Source organism: Ranitomeya imitator, chromosome 3, assembly GCF_032444005.1.
Source record: "Ranitomeya imitator isolate aRanImi1 chromosome 3, aRanImi1.pri, whole genome shotgun sequence".
Taxonomy (NCBI): domain Eukaryota; kingdom Metazoa; phylum Chordata; class Amphibia; order Anura; family Dendrobatidae; genus Ranitomeya; species Ranitomeya imitator.
The window spans coordinates 727,536,072-727,560,674 of NC_091284.1; the positions used below are offsets into that span (position 1 = coordinate 727,536,072).

The 24,603-nt window shown below is 44.1% G+C and overlaps 1 protein-coding gene across 2 annotated transcripts in view; it reads left to right on the plus strand.

The window, feature by feature from the left end:
• Positions 1–1,099: 1,099 nt before the first annotated feature.
• RARG (retinoic acid receptor gamma) overlaps positions 1,100–24,603 on the plus strand; it is a 235,150-nt gene continuing 211,646 nt past the window's right edge. Inside the window, exon 1 of one of the 2 annotated variants that reach the window (XM_069758771.1) lies at positions 1,100–1,408. The gene's annotated coding sequence lies outside the window, so the exon portion shown is untranslated. The remainder of the gene's footprint in view (positions 1,409–24,603) is intronic. The other variant, XM_069758769.1, reaches the window with a different exon arrangement.

A 24,603-nucleotide genomic window follows, 5' to 3' on the forward strand; every position in this document is an offset into this window, starting at 1 on the left:
TTTTCCATACGGTAAGTGTGACCCCAGCCTTAAAGTCATTCTGTCAGCAGGTTCCTGCTATGTGATATGATAGTATGATGTAGGGGCAGAGAGCCTGATTCCATTGATATATCACATCCTTGGGCTTCTTGCTGCAGTTTTGATTAAATCCCTGTTTTTTCTGCACAGATCTAGCAGTTCTCTGAATGCAGAGCTCTGTATAACCCCGCCCACACCACTGATTGGAAGTGTTTTGTGTACTAGGCTGAAAGCAGCCAATCAGAGGTGAGGGGGAGGTCAGAATACCTGGCAGTCCTATAGTGACAATCTCCTGCTGATAAAACAGTGACCTTATGAAAACTACAGCAAGCAGCCCAGTAAGTGATACAGCATTGGAATCAGGGTCTCTGTCTCTACATTATTCTGCTCTCAGATTAGGTGTTAAAAACCTGCTGACAGATTCCCTTTAAGGTTTTGTAGAATTATCACTAGTGTTTGTGAATGGAAAACGTGAAATCTATGGTGATGTCCTCTGCAGGATTCGCATTAAATTGTGTATTATAAGAATATTTTGCCTTGAATTCACTATGGATTTGCCTTGCAGGAAAAACTGCAACATCTGAACACAGACTTACATCAGTGTACAGAAAGCTGGGTGGCCAACGCTGCATCTTCCATACAGGTAACCCCTAGCCCTACAGAATTCCTAACTCTACTTTCCCAGACAGAAACCCACCCTTTGCTTCTTTATATGTGCAAAACTAGTCAGATCTGCCTCTCGGGACTTTTGGAAAGCTGGGTGACAACCCTAGTTAGAAGCTCTAATTATGGCCATATTGATCGTCACCCAGCTTTCCCAGAGAAAGTTTTATTACATTTAAAACTTATCATGAATTTTGATTTAGCAAATTTTTTTTTTATTTTAGAAGAAACATTTCTAAGTGTTTAAAATTGGAAAAAACTTGTAAAAAATTTGAATACAAAACTTGAGGTTGTTTTCCTGCGTGCAGATTTGTCCGCACACATGTATGTATGTACACAGGAATCCTGTCCAGGCCTCTCCAGGAGGATGGCCATATAATGACTGAAATTACATTGCCTGGAATGGCACGGCCAGAAGACGGAGAAGAAGGGGGGGGGGGGGTTACATTTTCCGTCCTTTCCACTGAAATTCATTCTGTGGTTTGTGAAGAGAGAAAAAAAAATGTGCTTTATATTTTGTGAGTGGAGTCACATGACCCGGGTTATGAATAGCAGATTGTAATGAGTTGGTAGTGTAAGTAAGAGAGGAGGCGAGAGCACTCACACATACACACACACACACACACACTCACTGTCTGCTGGGTGGCGACGGACGCACACACTCACAATCACGCAGCCAGGTACGCCGTGGAGATCCTCTCGGAGGGAGGCTGTACTTGTGGACAAGGTGAGTGGCCAGTGGCTCTCGTGTCAATGGTGGGGGATGGCCGGCTATTGTTTTCTTTATGGGAACTTTTCAGGGAGGAGGGAAGATTTCTCATCTCAGGAAGTTAGAAGAGATTTTTTTTTTCCCTTCATTAATTGAACCCGGCTGGTGCCCTTTTTTCCGTGTTCTTCGCCTCCCAGTCTTCGCCTTGTGCCCCCTGGTCATCGGTGCCCTCTGTGATCGGGAGCCGGGGCACAAACCTCTATTGACACGTTGCTTTTTTGTTTGGCTGAGGAAGGGCAGAGGTCACGGCTGTCATCTCGCTGTCTACGAACCTCCGTCAATCATTTTCGCATTTTCTTGGTTCTCCGGATCCCCTTTCTGTTCTGCGCGACTCTTTCTGCTTTTTCTGTCTCCATTCTGACTTTTTACTACTAGATCCGTTCAGTCTTTTCAGCCTTTTTCTCAATCCTCCTTTCTTCCTCTTCCTCTTCCTTTCCCCATTTCGGCTTCTTTTCCCACTTTTCCCTGCACCCTAGGATGCTCCAGGGCTTTCCCTCCCTAACTTGTGGCTTCCTGACCTGCAACCTATGCAGCTTTTCTGGCCAGACCTCCTCACACATTGTACTGGCTGACAAGCCGCCTGCAGCAGCAGAATGTCGCCGCCCGGATAACACTATTCATAGGCACAAGGAAGTTTTTGCGTTTAATTGACAATTTTCACTCTGCACCCTTTCCTTGCCATGAGGCTCATCGGATCATTACGGAATCCCACTTTTTCAATAAACCTCTATTTATTGTCATTTTGGGCTTTTTCCGCTATTTCTTTCTTTCTTTTTTTTTTTTACACTTTATATTTTATTTATATAAATATTTTATATTTATCAGTATTTTATGCCTAAAACTTTATATTTTCAGAACAAATATGTAAAGTATGACCTATTATGACCGAGCTTCCACCAAGACATGCCACTTTGTGTGTAGGCCATCGCTACCATTTTTGCCACTTGGAACAAGTCATTCTTAGATCACCATATGTTATTATTCGTTTTCCATCCAAACTTACCGTGTTATCTTAATTTATGCATTTTTGAATAATCATTCACCAAACGATCTTTTGTTTAGTGGTTCATCAATCACCAACCAACGTCTATCTAATATGTATATGTATGCTGCCCCTTGTATAGTTATCTGGGTACATTACCAGTGCTGCCCCCAATGGGTTAATGACGTATTCAGGTCTGCTGCGTTTCTTTTTTGGACTGGAAATCTAAAATATTATCCTTTTATATATATCCAGAGTATTTTTCATATTAGTTATATACTAACTTTGCTCATCTTTACCAATTAACCCTCGGTTGTCTTGGTACACAAAATACATGCTACTCCGTTGCAATTCCCAGGATGACCAGCAGGAGTCTCCACTGACATTTCTTATTTTCCATCATGTGTGAATATTTTTATAGTGGGGGAGGTTGAAGAAGAGGGTATTGGGGGGAAGGAGGTGAGGTGAGGTGAACTCAGCAGAAGGGGGGTTGGCATACGGGGAAAGAAACGGCACCCTTTCCTGCTCCGCCTCTTGCCCCCCGGAGCGGTGTCTGACTGCGGCTCTGTGATTTTGTGTGTGGTACCCGGGAGGATGATGGTAAAAGGAGGGAGTTCGGGGAAGAGCGGTTTAATGACCCTGTGATGTGGTGAGGTAACCACAGCATTGGTTTTTGTGCTGAAGACACTTAGATTGTAGGGAGTGTGACAGAAGTGGGAGATTTCTGGACTACTCAGTCCCAGGATAGGACTTCAAAGCAAGAAATTAATAATTGTGGGTCCATTACCATGTAATGTATTTGGATTTCTCTTTTTTTTCCCTCACTGCTGAGCTCATACATTTTTTGGGCTATTAGTATATATATGTAATACTCTACATTTGTATACTCCTCTCTGTTTTATAATTTTTTTACGGACCCTGTGCCATATTGAAAATGCAGCTTTTATTACATTTATATATATAATTTTTTTAAATTATATTTGTTTACAGCCAATATAACAAAGTTTGTCTCACATATGCTCCTTTCACACCTCCGATTTTCACATATATTTGGTTATCCTCGTTTATGGCCGGAGTCACACTACAGCGAGATACGGCCGAGTCTCGCAGGTTAAAAACAAGCTGTGGCGCCGGCACTCCGGAGCGGAGCGTGCGGCTCCATGTATTGCTGTGCGGCCGCACGCTTCCCTCCGGAGTGCTGGTGCCAGAGCTTGGTTTTAACCTGCGAGACATGGACGTATCTCGCTGTAGTGTGACTCCGGCCTAAGGCTGAGTTCAGGCGCCGTGGTTAAACCATTTTCCACACAGACAGCACCGATCTAATGTGTGTTTTGCCAGAATGAACGTACCCTGTCACAGATGGGACACATACCCGCTATAGTCTATGGGGCTGTTCACATGTCTTTTATGCGGATAATGGCTTGATTTTGGCCCCCACCCAATTCAAATCTATGGGTTCGTGAAGAACGAGGACAGCACATGAATGCCATCCTAGCTGTATTTTTGTACTGCCCATTTTCACTGACTGATAGTAGAAACATGAGAATCCTGCATCAGTTTCTTATGGAATGAGAAAAACTGCAAAAATACTGATGATAAAAACTAACACACTGACCAAACACTGGTGGAAATTGGATCCAAAACACTGATGAAAATTGCTACGAGATATACAAGGCAAAAAATAGAGAATTGGAAAGTCCTCCGTTTCTTTATCTGTTTTAGGCCACATTCACACGTTCAGTATTTGGTCAGTATTTTACCTCAGTATTTGTAAGCCAAAACCAGGAGTGGAACAATTAGAGGAGAAGTATAATAGAAACACGTCACCACTTCTGTATTTATCACCCACTCCTGGTTTTAGCTTAAAAATACTGAGGTAAAAAACTCACCAAATACTGAACGTGTGAACGTGGCCTAAAGCAAATTATGACCTATCAGGAGTCTATGGGATAACTTAAGGTACCGTCACACTTAGCGACGCTGCAGCGATACCGACAACGATCCGGATCGCTGCAGCGTCGCTGTTTGGTCGCTGGAGAGCTGTCACACAGACAGCTCTCCAGCGACCAACGATCCCGAGGTCCCCGGTAACCAGGGTAAACATCGGGTAACTAAGCGCAGGGCCGCGCTTAGTAACCCGATGTTTACCCTGGTTACCAGCGTAAAAAAACAAACAGTACATACTTACATTCAGCTGTCTGTCCCTTGCCGTCTGGTTCCTGCACTGACTGCTGGCCGTAAAGTGAAAGTGAAAGCACAGCACAGCGGTGAGTCACACAGCGGTGACTCACCGCTGTGGCTGTGCTCTGCTTTCACTTTACGGCCAGCAGTCAGTGCAGGAACCAGACGGCAAGGGACAGACAGCTGAATGTAAGTATGTACTGTTTGTTTTTTTACGCTGGTAACCAGGGTAAACATCGGGTTACTAAGCGCGGCCCTGCGCTTAGTTACCCGATGTTTACCCTGGTTACCAGTGAAGACATCGCTGAATCGGTGTCACACACGCCGATTCAGCGATGTCTACGGGGAGTCCAGCGACGAAATAAAGTTCTGGACTTTCTTCCCCGACCAGCGATCTCCCAGCAGGGGCCTGATCGCTGCTGCCTGTCACACTGGACGATATCGCTAGCGAGGACGCTGCAACGTCACGGATCGCTAGCGATATCGTCTAGTGTGACAGTACCTTTAGTGATCGGTCAGTGTCGGCAGGTTGGGGTATTTCTTTCCAAAACAGGGAACTTTTATCCCAAGTACAAGATGGTTCGGCAGTTGGACGCTTGACAGCACGTCATTCATTCTCATTGGGGCTGCCTGAAAAAGTGGAGCACAGTGCTCGGCAACCCCATAAGGACTGAATGAAGCATCAGGTTGAGCTGCCGCACTATAAGGGTATGTGCACACGATGCGGAAAATGCTGCGGATTCGCAGCGTTTCCACAGCTGCGGGTCTGCAGCAGTTTCCCATGAGTTTACAGTTCAATGTAAACCTATGGGAAACAAAAAACACTGTGCACATGCTGCGGAAAAAAATGCGCAGAAATGCAGCGGTTTACATTCCGCAGCATGTCACTTCTTTCTGTGGATTCCGCAGCGGTTTTACAGCTGCTCCAATAGAAATCCGCAGTTGTAAAACCGCAGTGAAATCCGCAGAAAAACCGCAGAAAAAATGCGGTAAATCAGCGATAAATTTGCAGTGGTTTTGCATTGCGGATTTATCATATCCGCTGCAGAAAAATCCGCAGTGGACCAGAATACGTGTGCACATACCCTTAAATTCCCCATTCTGCTGACCGGTGGGGTCCCAGTGGTCGGACCTCCGCCGATCAACAAGTTATCACCTATCCTGCAGATAAGTGATAACTTGACCTCTTTAGTTGTGCAGTTGCGTAATGCACATGTCTTCTTTACTGTGTTCCTCTCACAAATCTATTATTTAAAGGGATTGTCCTGTATTAATTTTTATTACTAAAGAGACTAATGAAATATACTGAGCTTTTACTCACTGTCCCTCTGTCCTTGTGCCGCTGCTCTGGTCTTTATTGATCTTCAGTGATATGACATCTACCGTGCTTGTAACTGCTGTAGCCAATCATTGGGCTTAGCAGCTCTCCCTATGTGATTGCCATAGCCCAGTGATTGGCAGCAGCACTGTCGAAGTGATGTCACTGCTGCAGCCGATCAACAAAGACCAGATCAGTGGCATAGAGGCATGGCTAGACCCGGGGAGGGTGCGTTTACTTTATCAGTCCATGAGCCTTTAGAGTAGTAAAATTTTAGAGAGGACCCCAGCTGGATCCTTAAATTATATTTTCTCTGAAATGCCAGATAGTTTCAGGCAAAATATCTTTCAAATTTATATAGATAGAGGAGATAGTCAGGACTCGGGAATATTGCTTTGGTTGTAAAGGTAAATCTGTTAACCAGGAAAGGAAAAAAACACAAAATGTTTGTGCTTGGGTGGAGGTCAGATGAGGGGAAGATACGTGGTTCCAATAGTAGGAGATACAGAGCTTGTAATTCCACTTGAGCCCCGATGCTTCTAGGGCTTCAATAAAAGTCATTTAACGGCATCGGGTAGGTAAGGTAAGTACAGATACTTCAAGTTACATCTCTAGATGGGAACATCATGATTGAGATTCGCCTACTAGCAGGTCCTATGGGGTAAGACCAGGTAGACATTGTATAGTTATGAGAAATAAACCATTAAAATTGAAGTTCAGTTTTTACTAATTATGTATCAATTTGCTTTGTACTAATGTTCCATTATTGATCGGCATTTTATTATCTATAAGGGCTGAGTTTAACTTATTAATGCCGAGTTGATGGCCCAGGGAACTGATATGCAACCTCCTGGGAGTTGATAAATATATACATCAGAATATCACGATGAGGCCCCCGAGTGCTGAACCAGAAAGAATTAGACTTTTTTTTTACTTTGTTATATGGGCATTATGATAAATTTCCCATCCTCCAAAACGTTGTTGTGTGTATATATAATGGTATAGACTTTTTAGATGCCTATGGTCCCTCCACAAGTATTTCTCTACAAATATTAACACATCTTGGTAGATTTATTTTATTATAACAAATCTGCCCTAATCCAGGGCTGCCTATAGATTGAGGTGTGTTGTAGAGAAAAATTGTAAAATCCATAAAGACATCTCCAGAGAGGGAACTCATTGTGAATATATTGGATTAATTGTAACTGGAGAAGTGAGAAAGAGCTGACATTTCAACCTCCATTGAAATAGGGCCTCCGGCCGTGAACAGGTAGTTACCACAGGGAATATGATGAGAACTAGCCAACAAGCCTAGGATTCATTTACTTGGAGCCAGAGAAGTTCAGGGGCTTCCTCTGTTCAAAGAAATTATCTTAGAATTTCTCTAGTCAGCGGTCAATGATGAATATTGGGGTTAGCGTCGATCCAATATTTATTGGAGATAGATTTTCGGCATCATAGGGATGAACATAACACATTCACTCACATCACCGTAAGGTCTGGCAGAACACCTCCAACTTAATATCGACTGACGGATGATGCCATCCATGTCACATTTCATCTCTATAAAAAGGTAAAATTGTGATAGGAAACATGACAATGATATCTTCCGCCTAGGACCTCCAGGGTCAAAGACATCCTGTAAGTTGGGGATCTCATAAACTTCTAAAAGATCTAGCGCATTCCACAGCCAGCCCCCATACGAGCTCACCAAAGGGAGGTATGTGGGTGTAGCCTTGATCTAATAAAAATGAGAGTTTGGGTTCCTGTCATTTGTCAGTCCTGGAAGGTACAGCTTATGTAGTTCTGTCTGTTTTCCTAAGGAGAACCTCCCTCCACTAAGCTCTGAGCCATTTCCGTGACATCAGGTTTATCACTTTTACTTTTGTTATCCCTTTTATTCTATGTGATTGTATTTACCGTATTGTTTTGTTCCCATTTTGTAACTTCTTTGTATATTTTTTATAAACACTGCCTATCTTTCCGAATTAACGATATAATAATAATCTTTATTTTTATATAGCACTAACATATTCCGCAGCGCTTTACAGTTTGCACACATTATCATCACTGTCCCCGATGGGGCTCACAATCTAAATTTCCTATCAGTATGTCTTTGGAATGTGGGAGGAAACCGGAGACCCTGGAGGAAACCCACTCAAACACGGGGAGAACATACAAACTCCTTGCAGATGTTGTCCCAGGTGGGATTAGAACGCAGGACTCCAGCGCTGCGAGGCTGCAGTGCTATCCACTGAGCCACCGTGCTGCCACATTTAACAGCTCTATTCCTCTTGCTCTGTAAACCCCTGAACCCAATACGATCCCTGTAACATATCCAATCAGCCTGTATAAAGGATTGGTGGTGGCAGCTAATGGTTCCTTTTGTTATTGTGGAGTTGGCAGTGATCATATTGGAGTATATATATATATACGTATATATATATATATACATATTCCATATCTTGGAATCAGAGGTGTATATACCATACTCTCCATGTTAGTTCCCCAATAACCAGCCTAGTAGCGGAAGCAGCTGCGGCCTCATCCATCACTCATCAGCCAATTGCGTAATTGTCCTGATGATTGAAGGCAGTGGAGTTGCGCTCCTTGACAAACTGCTGGCGGTGGTGGGACCTGCCTGATCTCTCTTGTGTTCTCCCTGACAAACTGGTGTCAGCTGTAGGATCTTATTGATCTCTCAGGTGTCCTCCCTGACAAACTGGTGGCGGTGGTGGGATCTGCCTGATCTCTCTTGTGTTCTCCCTGACAAACTGGTGGCAGCAGTGGGATCTGCCTGATCTCTCAGGTGTTCTCCCTGACAAACTGGTGTCAGCTGTGGGATCTTATTGATCTCTCAGGTGTTCTCCCTGACAAACTGGTGGCGGTGGTGGGATCTTATTGATCTCTCAGGTGTTCTCCCTGACAAACTGGTGGCAGCAGTGGAATCTGCCTGATTTCTTTTGTGTTCTCCCTGACAAACTGGTGTCAGCTGTGGGATCTCATTGATCTCTCAGGTGTTCTTCCAGACAAACTGGAGGCAGCAGTGGGATCTGCGTGATCTCTCCGGTGTTCTCCTTGACAGGGTGAATTTTTGAAATAAGCTTTCCTGTGTATATATGAGGAATACCACTACTTCTGGCCATTGCATATATTGTATTCTGCATACATTTACTGGTTTTCCCCTCTGCAATTATCTCTGAGGCATTGGGTGATACATACACATACACAGTACACACAGGTGATGGATATTAATGCTCTTTTTTGTCTATGACTGTCCATATCCAGAAGCTCCTCCCTCTTTCTCCGCCTCTTCTTTCTCCAAAGACTTTAATAGGCAGCTGCAATGTGATTCCTCACTGAGCTGGCAGTTTGACTCGATCTGAAATAGTCATGTTTCCGCTGTTTTTTCAGAAATTATGAATTCAGGATGCTTTTGGGATAGTAGAAAAAGTGGCTCATAAGTGGAGAAAGAAGCAGATTTTTCTGATAAAATATATTGCAAAGTTTCTTACATTCCATTTTACTATTGATACATGTAAAGTTTGTGGAAACTAGTGCAGAAATTGCCTTTAATATCTATCTGCCATAAAAGCACATTGTTCTTTGTGTAGAAATGTTTCCTTGCTTGCTGCCCTGGGCTATATCTCTGTGGCATGTGTATTACCTCTACATATTTTGAGAGTTTATGGCTAATTTCATTGAGCGGCTAGTCTCATGCTTCCACAGATGGTTGTCATCTGATGTTCGACTTTTACAGTTTCGCTGTGGGAACATCTACATTAGATCGTTGTGTAAATTACAGTTTGATTTTTTTTAAATTACGATGCGTTTAGTATGGTTAGGTGAATTACGTTCACTGCAGACGGGAAGAACATCTTTATTTTTCTATGGCTGTTCTAAATAAACTATGAATCACGATGGAAAACATACAATTACCTTGGACTGAAGTGTGTAAAATCGGTGCTATTTTTAAAAGTACGGCCGGTCACACAAACGCTGACAACTCAGCAATTTGTTCAAGAAGTTGCCTGTTTCAGTTGACCCCGTGTCAATGACATACAGTAGGTGCCCATTCATTTCAAAGGGTGTCATAGACGACTTCGAGAACAATTACTTGCACAAAGACACTGCCCCACCGATAACAATCAAGGGCACAGCCTAAAATGAGCTTACCAGGAGATTTACGACTTTAAAGTTGTCATTCCATATTTTGCCACCCATGCCGCACCATTGCTTACATTTCATATCCACATTTATTTGTCCACTCTTTTTTATTTATTGACTTTCTTTTTTTATTCGACCTACTTTAACCACCTTATCCCCCATTTATTGATCAGTTTATGACAGTTTTTGGCTTTAAGTGAACTCCAGAAAGTTGAAAATTGGGCAAAGTTTAGCAAATTGAGCAAAATGTTTTCTCTTTACGTTATCTTCACCAAAAGTGAAAGAAATTAGTATGTTTTACCTAGATAGGTGTAAGTAACAAGATTTTAGAAAGCCTCAAATTACGCAAATTTAGGATGCATAGTAACGACTGTTCATAGAAGGCATACATTTAATGTTCTAACTTTGGCACAACTCAAAAGTCACCAAATTCATTAAGAATCATGCAACTTTTAAAAGACTAGGCATAAATGACTCCAACAATCATCCTTTTTTTATATTGGCATATGATAGCCACTAAAGACCTCCATACACATAAGTTGAAAATCAGACGTAATGGTAGATTGTGATCTTGTTGAAGGCTATCATCCACCACGGGGAAGAAATAACCCACTGATTAATGTTTGTTGTCTTTCAAAAGACCAATCAGGCATGTTGCATTTTTTGGTTGGTAATAAGCACTGGCCGTATCATCAGCCGAAACAATCTAACACGGCCGATGCAGTCTGAGAAGCTTTCCTTACCACTGACAAACGATCATTCACTTTTTTCCAATGGATTTCGGAGCCTTAAAGGAGTTGTCCATGACAATTTTTTTATTACCTTACTCCTTTAATTCAGAGTTATATATGCCAATTATGGTGCAAAAGCTGGCAGAAAATGGATCTAAAAATCATAAGGAAACATTGAAAAGAAAGATTAACATTTTGTAATATTTGGATTAACAAAACCTGTATCAAAAAACACAACCAAAATTACAAAAACTGAAGCCAAGGTAGCTTCTAAAATGAACTTTTACAAAACATTTAATACACATATCTAATTTTCAAGCTGTTAGAAAAATGTAGTAGACTGCACACATCTGGGGAACAGTAGTAGGAAGAGATAGGAACAATCTGAATCCAGAGCTGTCTGGCTGAGTCCCTTTAGGGCCAGTGACCTGGCAAAGGTTTAGAGTCTCTTTAGTGAGCCTATAATTACTATGTAATATATACAGAAACACTCTGGGTGACATGTGCAAGCAGGTTTAACAAAAGTTCAAATAACACTGCAGATGAGAAAAGCACGTCCAAAAAATTCTGCACCAACATTCAGACCAAAACTTTATGGACTTATGCGTAGAAACGCAATCTATTGGGCAGAATTATGGAAACTGAGTTGTTTTAAGCACCGTTGAGTAAAGTAGTCTAAAAACAAAGCACATACAAATGACAAAATCTGGATTTTTGCCTTTAAGCTTTGAATTGTGCAAATGCAAAAATGATCGCCCAACTCAAAATTTCTTTTGTAAATGAACTACTAACTGTAATGGATACGGAGGTCTGCTCTGTGGCATTCAAATGGTTTGTACAGTATGTAGTTGTGGTCAACGTATCCATCCCAGATTCCTGTGAAAACAACATAATATAGTCAGAACCTTTCACTTTACTTCAAATATATAAGAATATTGTAAAGCAGGCATACTCATTGGATGACTCCGGCTAAATGAAGCTTTTGCAGAATTTTCGTCATATAGCCATCTCAGACGTCTTTCCATTCCCTGGAGCTCTCGTTTCGTCGAGCGTTTCTGTATTCTCTATGAGAAACCTGCTGACAGATATTTCTGGCAGCATCTTATCTAAAAATGATCAGCAGTCCAAAATTGGAAATGCCCAATCAACATTTTGCCCAACAATCAGTTTTCCAAGACCCCTATACACATTAGACTGTCTACCAAACCTGTCGATATCAGGGGGTGCCGCCGACATTAGTCTCTTGTGTATGTTGGCCTTCAGCGTGCCCAATCATTGAGGCCATGTAATGACCAGGACAAACCATTGTAAATTTGGCATGTGCACCTAATTTACCAAAAGCCAATGTGTATCTGGGGGGGCTAAATAATAGCATGAACGTGTTGTTTCTCACTGGTTGAAAGGTCTCATTTATATGGTGTACCACAATGTGTCTTCCTGATTAGTATACGCAAATTGTCTCTTCAGAGAGGAAGAGGACTAGAACTCTAGTGCCACCTATTGGAAGTAGCAATCCTAAAAGTCAATGTCGACCTTTTAACGAGCCTTGTCACATGACTTAGGATAAAAGGCAAACCAGAATCTCAATTTGCAGACACTGTGTTTCGGGGTACTGCCCCTCGTCAGTGCAAAGTGGAGATCTGGTTTGGCTGATTATGAGAAAGGCTCTGCCAGGCTCCTTATCGGCAGATTATGTCTGCACCGAACAAAAGAAGCAGCTGTTGAAATTCAACAGGTTGGATGTTCCTCTCCCCTGATTTCATCTGGCAGGAGAGAGTTGGGATGACCCCATACACATTAGAGTTGTGACTGATCTCACCGAAATAGGCGGATTCATCCAACTTTTGTGGGATTTCCTGCCATTGAGAGAAAATAATTATAATGTGACTTCCAACCTTTGATTCATATTTCATAGTTACCTAGTCATGTCAAAATTAGTGGGTTTGTATGATGGTAATTTATGGCCACCATAAGATGCTGATATGTAGAATTTTGGCTATTGTACATGTGGACCAGTGACTCTGGAGAGCTGTGTTATTTCTAAAGATACATTGACTTTTATTGTACTACATGTTTTATTTATTTACTAAAAAGCAGACACAATTCATACAATCTTCCTTCACAGTGGCCTAAAGCCGGCCATACACATGAGAGAACATGCTCAGTCCTTTGTTCACCTATGAGATAAGTGCTGTCAGATGTGACAAGCAGCAACTTATCCCCCTCTCACTACTGAAATAAGGTTTAGGACGGAAGGGCGGGAGGGAATAACCATGGCAGTCATGTCATGTATATGACCAGATTTAGGTATGCTGGAATCTGTATATCTTTCCCAAAGACGTTAGTTGGAGCCATAAATATATATATATATATATATATATATATATATATATATATATATCTGAACCCCTCTTGATGTACATACAAGCCTACTACCTTATATGACCTTGGAGTAAAATAGAAGCTCTATATTAGTTTATTAATGTGAGATTTTTTATAAAGAAAAACTTTGATCCAAAACAATAAAATGATGAGCTGCTTACAGACCAGAGCATCGTCTAGGTCCTCTACTTTCTGTAGTATGAATCTCCCTGACACAGATAATTCTTGGCACCTTACCAGTCTACTGTAGAGTGGTGGCGTGGGTAATGTAGAGTGGTGGCGTGGGTAATGTAGAGTGGTGGCGTGGGTAATGTAGAGTGGTGGCGCAAATAACGTACAGTGGTGGCAGGGGTAATATAGAATGGTGGCACGGGTAATGTTGAGTGGTGGCACGGGTAATGTAGAGAGTGGTGAGGGTATTGAAAAGTGGTGGTTCATGTAATGTAGAATGGTTGTGCAGGCAATATGTAGTGGTGGTGTAATTAATGAATAGTGGTGGTTCGTGTAATGTAGAGTGGCGGTGAGGGTAATGTAGAGTGGTGGCATGGGTAATGTAGAGAGTGGTGAGGGTATTGAATAGTGGTGGTTCATGTAATGTAGAATGGTGGTGCAGGTAATGTGTAGTGGTGGCGTAAGGTAAGTAATGAATAGTGGTGGTTCGTGTAATATAGAGTGGTGGTGAGGGTAATGTAGAGTGGTGGCATGGGTAAAGTAAAGGGTAGTCAGTGATGGTAATGAATAGTGTTGGTTCATGTAATGTAGAATGGTTGTGCAGGTAATGTGTAGTGGTGGTGTAATTAATGAATAGTGGTGGTTTGTGTAATGTAGAGTGGCGGTGAGGGTAATGTAGAGTGGTGACACGGGTAATGGAGAGAGTGGTGAGGGTATTGAATAGTGGTGGTTCATGTAATGTAGAATGGTAGTGCAGGTAATGTGTAGTGGTGGCGTAAGATAAGTAATGAATAGTGGTGGTTCGTGTAATGTAGAGTGGTGGTGAGGGTAATGTAGAGTGGTGGCATGGATAATGTAAAGGGTAGTGATGGTAATGAATAGTGTTGGTTCGTGAAATGTAGAGTGGTGGTGCAGGTAATGTGTAGTGGTGGCGTAAGATAAGTAATGAATAGTAGTGGTTCGTGTAATGTAGAGTGGCGGTGAGAGTAATGTAGAGTGGTGGCACGGGTAATGTAGAGAGTGGTGAGGGTATTGAATAATGGTGGTTCATATAATGTAGAATGGTGGTGCAGGTAATGTGTAGTGGTGGCATAAGATAAGTAATGAATAGTGGTGGTTCGTGTAATGTAGAGTGTTGGTGAGGGTAATGTAGAGTGGTGGCATGGGTAATGTAAAGGGTAGTGATGGTAATGAATAGTGTTGGTTCATGTAGTGTAGAATGGTGGTGCAGGTAATGTGTAGTGGTGGCATAAGGTAAGTAATGAATAGTGGTGGTTCGTGTTAAGTAGAGTGTTGGTGAGGGTAATGTAGAGTGGTGGCATGGGTAATGTAAAGGGTAGAGTTGAGCGACCTTGACCTTTTTAGAGTCGAGCCGGGTTTCGCGAAACCCGACTATCTCAAAAGTCGGGTCGAGTGAAATCGGCCGATTATGGCGAAAAGTCGGGACCGACCGAAACACGAAACCCAATGCAAGTCAATGGGGCAGCATAGTCGGCAGTGAGTGGGGGCCAGGAAAACACCTAGAGTGCCCATTTTAATGTCAAAACCATCCATTCTTCTTAATGAAGCTTGTCAAGCGTAATTTACCTTATAATAATTGGAAAGCATTTGAAATTGGGGGTCATTTGGCTAAAGTTGTGTGGGGTAGGGCTGGTTCAAGTAATTAGTGGGCCCAGGAAATCTGGACCACGTCACGGCAGTGGAGCAGGGAGAGGTAAGTATTTCAACTTTGCAAGTGCTGTGATCCTGAGCAAGCAGGGGGGGCCCACTTGTTGGCATTGGCACTGGCACAGGGCCCCTCAAAGTACAGCGGTGTGTTTGCACGGCGGGGGCGCCTCCCACCGGCAGCAACACTTTTGCGTACTATGAGAGGCCCTGTGCCAGTGACGTCGCCAACTAGTATTCCTCCCCCCACCTGATGAAGGAACCTGCACTTTCATCTGCACCTTCCTCTTTGTCCCCGTGTAAGGTGGTATGGTATGCGGGAAGAGCAACCTGACTTTCAGCAGGGTCACAATGTTGTTGTGTAGCATGCACGGGGAATGTTGCGTTATGGGTCAATGTACCAGCAGACTCATCTATCACTGGCTGGGCAATGGGCACGATGAAGTGGAAACACAGATATAGGCCCAAAGAATAAAGTGGGCTAAATGCAGTTCAAAATTGGTAACACAGGAATAACCAGGGGGCATTGCAGTGGAGGACAACTGGAATGAGAGGCTGACACAGAGAGTAGGGCCAAATCAGTAAGTAGTCGAAATGCAGTTCAAAATTGGCAACCGTAGTAAACAGGCGGCACAGCTTTGTTCAGTGGAGGAGAACAGCAAGGAGTGGCAGACACCGATAGTAGGCCCCAACCCAACTAGTAGGCCAAATGCAGTCTAACATTAACAACTACTTAACGAGAGCCTGAAAATGGAATTTCAGGACAGGAAACCAGGAGAACAGCAAGGAGTGGCAGACACCGATAGTAGGCCCCAAACCAACTAGTACGCCAAATGCAGTTGTTCCATTTAACCACAATTTAATGAGAGCCTGAAGATAGAAGCTCAGGAAAGGCAACCTGGGGAACACCTTGGAGTGTAACACACCATCTCTCTCCACCCCATACCCATTTTGTAGGCCTAATGCAGTGTACTTTTCTACAACTACTAAACGAGAGTCGGAAGACCGAAGCAATGGCAAGGAAACCTGGGGAACACCTTGGAGTGTAACACACCATCTCTCTCCACCCCATATCCAATTTGTAGGCCTAATGCAGTGTAGTTTCCAAGAACTACTAAACGAGAGCCGGAAGATCGAAGCTCAGGAAAGGCAAGCTGGGGAACACCTTGGAGTGTAACACACCCTCTCTCTACACCCCATACCCAATTTGAAGGCCTAATGCAGTGTAGTTTCCAAGAACTACTAAACGAGAGCCGGAAGATCGAAGCTCAGGAAAGGCAACCTGGGGAACACCTTGGAGTGTAACACACCCTCTCTCTACACCCCATACCCAATTTGAAGGCCTAATGCAGCGTAGTTTCCAACAACTACTAAACGAGAGCCGGAAGATCGAAGCTCAGGAAAGGCAACCTGGGGAACACCTTGGAGTGTAACAAACCCTCTCTCTACACCCCATACCCAATTTGTAGGCCTAATGCAGCGTAGTTTCCGACAACTACTAAACGAGAGCATGAAGATCGAAGCTCAGGAAAGGCAACCTGGGGAACACCTTGGAGTGTAACACACCCTCTCTCTACACCCCATACCCAATTTGAAGGCCTAATGCAGTGTAGTTTCCAAGAACTACTAAACGAGAGCCGGAAGATCGAAGCTCAGGAAAGGCAACCTGGGGAACACCTTGGAGTGGAACACACCATCTCTCTACACCCCATACCCAATTTGAAGGCCTAATGCAGCGTAGTTTCCAACAACTACTAAACGAGAGCCGGAAGATCGAAGCTCAGGAAAGGCAACCTGGGGAACACCTTGGAGTGTATCACAACGTCTCTCTACACCACGGAAGGGCTGATTCTTAGGAAGGAAGGCTGTTGGAAATAAGCATTGCGCGTCCGAGGGTGATTATATTCTTATTAGGTATATACTCACCCTCGGACGCGCCCTGCTTCTTTATTTGGAATGAATGTTTATTTGCAATGTGGTGTTGACTTTCTCTATTATTTTGGTAATTAATGATTTTATTATTTTCATTGTTTTGCATCTTCTCGGCAATAATATAAAGAAGACGCGACAGGACAACACTCGGTGGATGCCATATCTGTGTTTTCAATTTAAAAAACCTTTCAGTTAAATACTTGCAGGATAAAGTAATTGTAGCTGGTGGCCATTTTTAGTACTGTACCAGATTTTAGTTGTGTGTTTGTTTTTAATGTTAAAATGTCTGCATTTGATATCTCACCAGTATTTTCTTTTTTATAAGCAAAATACTTTTTTTTTATTTTATGATGTTGGTTCAAGGGGTACACGGGCAGCAGTAGACAGGTCAGTGGAGGCCTAGTGGAAGGAGGGACCGCAGACAGGCTTCGAAGCCCTAACATAATAAATTGGGCTGCCTGTAGGCAGTTTAAAATTGGTTCCAGGGGAACACGGGCAGCAGTAGACAGGTCAGTGGAGGCCTAGTGGAAGGAGGGACCGCAGACAGGCTTCGAAGCCCTAACATAATAAATTGGGCTGCCTGTAGGCAATTTAAAATTGGTTCCAGGGGAACACGGGCAGCATTAGACAGGTAAGTGGAGGCCTAGTGGAAGGAGGGACCGCAGACAGGCTTCGAAGGCCTAACATAATAAAATGGGCTGGCTGTAGGCAATTTAAAATTGGTTCCAGGGGAACACGGGCAGCAGTAGACAGGTCAGTGGAGGCCTAGTGGAAGGAGGGACCGCAGACAGGCTTCGAAGGCCTAACATAATAAAATGGGCTGGCTGTAGGCAATTTAAAATTGGTTCCAGGGGAACACGGGCAGCAGTAGACAGGTAAGTGGAGGCCTAGTGGAAGGAGGGACCGCAGACAGGCTTCGAAGGCCTAACATAATAAATTGGGCTGCCTGTAGGCAATTTAAAATTGGTTCCAGGGGAACACGGGCAGCAGTAGACAGGTAAGTGGAGGCCTAGTGGAAGGAGGGACCGCAGACAGGCTTCGAAGGCCTAACGTAATAAAATGGGCTGGCTGTAGGCAATTTACAATTGGTTCCATGGGAACACGGGCAGCAGTAGACAGGTCAGTGGAGGCCTAGTGGAAGGAGTGACGGCAGACAGGCATCAAAGGCCTAACATCATAACATTGGGCTGTTGGCAATTTAAAATTGGTTCCAGGGGTACACGGGCAACAGTGGTCTGGTCAGTGGAAGTCTAGTGGAAGGAGTGACGGCAGACAGGCATCAAAGGCCTAACATAATAACATTTGGCTGTTGGCAATTTAAAATTGGTTCCAGGGGTACACGGGCAACAGTGGTCTGGTCAGTGGAAGTCTAGTGGAAGGAGTGACGGCAGACAGGCTAAGAAGGCCTAACATAACAAAATTGGGCTGGCTGTAGGCAAGTTTAAATTGGTTCCAGGGGAACACGGCCAGCAGTGGCCTGGTTAGTGTAGTAGTTGTAGAAAGAACGGACCGCAGACAGGCTTCGAAGGCCTAACATAACAAAAATGTCAAAACAATGGTATTGTCAGTGCCAGGCATTGAAGGATGTCAGCGCATAGACTAAACATTGGTGAAGCTGTGAGAGATAATTTTGCTAGTGGTAGAGCACTGTTTGAGCTGGGGGGGGGGAACTGTCTTGTGGCCGGCGGTACAGGCCCAGGGCCCCTCATATTACAATGGTGTGTCTGACGTTGGGTGCGCACCACCACCGCCAGAGACACTTTATTGTACTATGAGGGACCCAGTGGCAGTGCCGTCGACCAAAAGCGGGCACACCCACCTCTTCAGACAAACAGCACTCTCACGGGTGCTGGCGCAAAGTGGCGATACCACGGCCCCGTGTGGGGAGTTTGGCCATTTTGTTAGGAGTAAACATGTCGTATGCTGGACAATCAGGTGCAGAAAATTACGAGATTGGAAAAGTCATTCAGAAGAGTCCACAGGCAAGACCTTTTCATAGGAAAGTTAGGTGTCAGCCGGGCAAGGTGGGGCAAAAGATTTCGAAATCCAGTTGTGGTTCATTTTAATGAAGGTTAGATCATCTACATTTTGGGTAGCCAGACGAGTCCTTTTTTCAGTTAGTATTGAACCTGCAGCACTGAATACTCTTTCTGATAGGACACTAGCTGCCGGGCAAGCAAGCTCCTGCAATGCATATTCTGCCAATTCTGGCCAGGTGTCTAATTTGGATGCCCAGTAATCAAATGGGAATGACGGTTGAGGGAGAACGTCGATAAGGGATGAAAAATAGTTTGTAACCATACTGGACAAATGTTGTCTCCTGACACTTTGAATTGATGCTGCAGTACCTGTCCTGTCTGCGGTCATAGCAAAATCACTCCACAACCTGGTCAGAAAACCCCTCTGGCCAACGCCACTTCTGATTTCTGCCCCTCTAACACCTCTGGTCTGCTGGTCCCTGGAGCTCGTGTGAGAACGATCACGGGCGCTGTGTGCAGGGAATACCAGAAGCAAACGGTCAACAAGAGTTGATTGTTTTGTTGCTAATATTAGTTCCAAGTTCTCATGTGGCATAATATTTTGCAATTTGCCTTTATAGCGAGGATCAAGGAGGCAGGCCAACCAGTAATCGTCATCGTTCATCATTTTTGTAATGCGTGTGTCCCTTTTGAGGATACGCAAGGCATAATCCGCCATGTGGGCCAAAGTTCCAGTTGTCAAATCTGCGGTTGTGCTTGGTTGAGGGGCAGTTGCAGGCAAATCTACGTCACTTGTGTCCCTCAAAAAACCAGAACCCGCCCTTGCCACGCCACCAATTTCCAATGACCCCGGGAAAGCTTCCTCATTAAAAATATACTCATCCCCATCATCCTCCTCATCCTCCACCTCCTCTTCGCCCGCTACCTCGTCCTGTACACTGCCCTGACCAGACAATGGCTGACTGTCATCAAGGCTTTCCTCTTCCTCTGGTGCAGACGCCTGATCCTTTATGTGCGTCAAACTTTGCATCAGCAGACACATTAGGGGGATGCTCATGCTTATTATGGCGTTGTCTGCACTAACCAGCCGTGTGCATTCCTCAAAACACTGAAGGACTTGACACATGTCTTGAATCTTCGACCACTGCACACCTGACAACTCCATGTCTGCCATCCTACTGCCTGCCCGTGTATGTGTATCCTCCCACAAAAACATAACAGCCCGCCTCTGTTCGCACAGTCTCTGAAGCATGTGCAGTGTTGAGTTCCACCTTGTAACAACGTCTATGATTAGGCGATGCTGGGGAAGGTTCAAAGAACGCTGATAGGTCTGCATACGGCTGGAGTGTACAGGCGAACGGCGGATATGTGCGCAAAGTCCACGCACTTTGAGGAGCAGGTCGGATAACCCCGGATAACTTTTCAGGAAGCACTGCACCACCAGGTTTAAGGTGTGAGCCAGGCAAGGAATGTGTTTCAGTTGGGAAAGGGAGATGGCAGCCATGAAATTCCTTCCGTTATCACTCACTACCTTGCCTGCCTCAAGATCTACAGTGCCCAGCCACGACTGCGTTTCTTGCTGCAAGAACTCGGACAGAACTTCCGCGGTGTGTCTGTTGTCGCCCAAACACTTCATAGCCAATACAGCCTGCTGACGTTTGCCAGTAGCTGCCCCATAATGGGAGACCTGGTGTGCAACAGTGGCAGCTGCGGATGGAGTGGTTGTGCGACTGCGGTCTGTGGACGAGCTCTCGCTTCTGCAGGAGGACGAGGAGGAGGAGGAGGAGGAGGAGGGGGTGCGAACGGCTACAGCCAACTGTTTCCTAGACCGTGGGCTAGGCAGAACTGTCCCAAACTTGCTGTCCCCTGTGGACCCTGAATCCACCACATTTACCCAGTGTGCCGTGATGGACACGTAACGTCCCTGGCCATGCCTACTGGTCCATGCATCTGTTGTCAGGTGCACCTTTGTGCTCACAGATTGCCTGAGTGCACGGACGATGCGCTCTTTAACATGCTGGTGGAGGGCTGGGATGGCTTTTCTGGAAAAAAAGTGTCGACTGGGTAGCTCGTAGCGTGGTACAGCGTAGTCCATCAGGTCTTTGAAAGCTTCGCTTTCAACTAACCGGTAGGGCATCATTTCTAACGAGATTAGTCTAGCTATGTGGGCGTTCAAACCCTGTGTACGCGGATGCGAGGCTAAGTACTTCCTTTTTCTAACCATAGTCTCATGTAGGGTGAGCTGGACTGGAGAGCTGGAGATCGTGGAACTAGCGGGGGTGCCGGTGGACATGGCCGACTGAGAGACGGTGGGAGATGGTATTGTTGCCGCCGGTGCCCTAGATGCAGTGTTTCCTACTACGAAACTGGAGATTCCCTGACCCTGACTGCTTTGGCCTGGCAAAGAAACCTGCACAGATACTGCAGGTGGTGCAGAAAATGGTGGCCCTACACTGCCGGAAGGGATGTTGCGTTGATGAGTAGCTTCATTGGCCGAGGGTGCTACAACCTTAAGGGACGTTTGGTAGTTAGTCCAAGCTTGCAAATGCATGGTGGTTAAATGTCTATGCATGCAACTTGTATTGAGACTTTTCAGATTCTGCCCTCTGCTTAAGGTAGTTGAACATTTTTGACAGATTACTTTGTGCTGATCAATTGGATGTTGTTTAAAAAAATGCCAGACTGCACTCTTTCTAGCATCGGATACCTTTTCAGGCATTGCAGACTGAGCTTTAACCGGATGGCCACGCTGTCCTCCAACAGGTTTTGACTTTGCCACGCGTTTTGGCCAAGATACGGGCCCGGCAGATGGAACCTGTTGCGATGTTGATGCCTGCTGCGGCCCCTCCTCCTCCGCTTCAGAACTGCTGCCGCCTGCACCCTGTTCCCCCAATGGCTGCCAATCGGGGTCAAGAACTGGGTCATCTATTACCTCTTCTTGTAGCTCGTGTGCAACTTCGTCTGTGTCACCGTGTCGGTCGGTGGTATAGCGTTCGTGATGGGGCACCATAGTCTCATCAGGGTCTGATTCTTGATCAGCACCCTGCGAGGGCAATGTTGTGGTCTGAGTCAAAGGACCAGCATAGTAGTCTGGCTGTGGCTGTGCATCAGTGCACTCCATGTCAGATTCAACTTGTAATGGGCATGGACTGTTAACTGCTTCACTTTCTAAGCCAGGGACGGTATGTGTAAAGAGCTCCATGGAGTAACCCGTTGTGTCGCCTGCTGCATTCTTCTCTGTTGTTGTTTTTGCTGAAGAGGACAAGGAAGCGACTTGTCCCTGACCGTGAACATCCACTAACGACGCGCTGCTTTTACTTTTACCAGTTTCACGAGAGCTAGAGGCTGAGTCAGCAAGATAAGCCAAAACTTGCTCTTGATGCTCCGGCTTTAAAAGCGGTTTTCCTACTCCCAGAAAAGGGAGGGTTCGAGGCCTTGTGTAGCCAGACGACGAACCTGGCTCCACAGCTCCAGACTTAGGTGCAATATTTTTTTTCCCACGACCACCTGATGCTCCACCACTACCACTACCCTCATTACCAGCTGACAATGAACGCCCCCGGCCACGACCTCTTCCACCAGACTTCCTCATTGTTTTAAAAACGTTACCAAACGAACGGTATTTGTTGCTGTCACACAACTTACACGGTGAGCTATAACTTCAGTATGATTTAGCTACCCCTTTACAGGTGGGTGAGACCACAACGAAAATCAGCCACAATGTTACACACTCTGTTGTTGTTGGCAACAAATGAGATGGCACACACGCAGGACTGTCACTGAAGCGCAAATGTAAATATTTATCTCCCACTGATTTGTGTTTGTTTTTTTTAAAAGGGAGACTTCAGAAAAAAAAAAAATTTAAAAAAAATTATTTTTTACAGAAGAATTTATAAAACAAATAAAATGAAATGATTGTTTCAGGGAGAATTTAGGAAAAAAAAAAAAAAAAAGGCTTTGTAGGGCCCACTGAGTGAGAGAGGACGCACACAGGAGTCAGGAGTGGCACACAAGCCCAGAGGCCAATATTAATCTCCCACCGATTGATTTAGTTATTTTTTTTGGTAGATTTTGGAACCCAAATCAAGCAAAAAAATTAATAGGCTTTCTATGGCCCACAATTGGGGAGAGAGAGAGAGATGGCACACCCAGGAGTCAAGACTGGCACACAAGCAGAAGGGGCAATATGAATCTCCCACAGATTTTTTTTTTTTTTTTTTTTCAGGGAGACTTGAGAGAAAAAAAAATACAAAAAAAATGATTTTTTTCAGGAATAATTTAGAAACCAAAGAAAATAAAATGATTGTTTCAGGGAGAATTTAGAAAACAAATAAAACAAAAAATAGGCTTTCTAGGGCCCACTGAGTGACAGATGACGCACACAGGAGTCAGGAGTGGCACACAAGCCCAGAGGCCAATACTAATCTCCCACTGATTGATTTAGTGATTTTTTTTGGTAGATTTTGGAACCCAAATCAAGCAAAAAAATTAATAGGCTTTCTATGGCCCACAATTGGGGAGAGAGAGAGAGATGGCACACCCAGGAGTCAAGACTGGCACACAAGCAGAAGGGGCAATATGAATCTCCCACAGATTTTTTTTTTTTTTTTTCAGGGAGATTTGAGAGAAAAAAAAAATACAAAAAAAATGATTTTTTTCAGGAATAATTTAGAAACCAAAGAAAATAAAATGATTGTTTCAGGGAGAATTTAGAAAACAAATAAAACAAAAAATAGGCTTTCTAGGGCCCACTGAGTGACAGATGACGCACACAGGAGTCAGGAGTGGCACACAAGCCCAGAGGCCAATATTAATCTCCCACTGATTGATTTAGTTATTTTTTTTGGTAGATTTTGGAACCCAAATCAAGCAAAAAAATTAATAGGCTTTCTATGGCCCACAATTGGGGAGAGAGAGAGAGATGGCACACCCAGGAGTCAAGACTGGCACACAAGCAGAAGGGGCAATATGAATCTCCCACAGATTTTTTTTTTTTTTTTCAGGGAGACTTTAGAGAAAAAAAAATACAAAAAAAATGATTTTTTTCAGGAATAATTTAGAAACCAAAGAAAATAAAATGATTTTTTCAGGGAGAATTTAGAAAACAAATAAAACAAAAAATAGGCTTTCTAGGGCCCACTGAGTGACAGATGACGCTCACAGGAGTCAGGAGTGGCACACAAGCCCAGAGGCCAATATTAATCTCCCACTGATTGATTTAGTGATTTTTTTTGGTAGATTTTGGAACCCAAATCAAGCAAAAAAATTAATAGGCTTTCTATGGCCCACTATTTGTGAGAGAGATGGCACGCTCAGGACTGGCACACAAGCCCAGAGGCCAATATTAATCTCACTTTTTTTTTTTTTCCAGGGAAAATTTATAAACCCAATAAAAAAAATAATAATAAATAGGCTTTCTATGGCCCACTATCTGAGAGAGAGAGAGATGGCACGCTTAGGACTGGCACACAAGCCCAAAGGCCAATATTAATCTCCCACTGATTGATTGATTGATTGATTTTTTCAGGTAGAATTATGAACCCAAATCAACCAAAAAAATAAATAGGCTTTCTATGGCCCACTATTTGTGAGAGAGATGGCACGCTCAGGACTGGCACACAAGCCCAGAGGCCAATATTAATCTC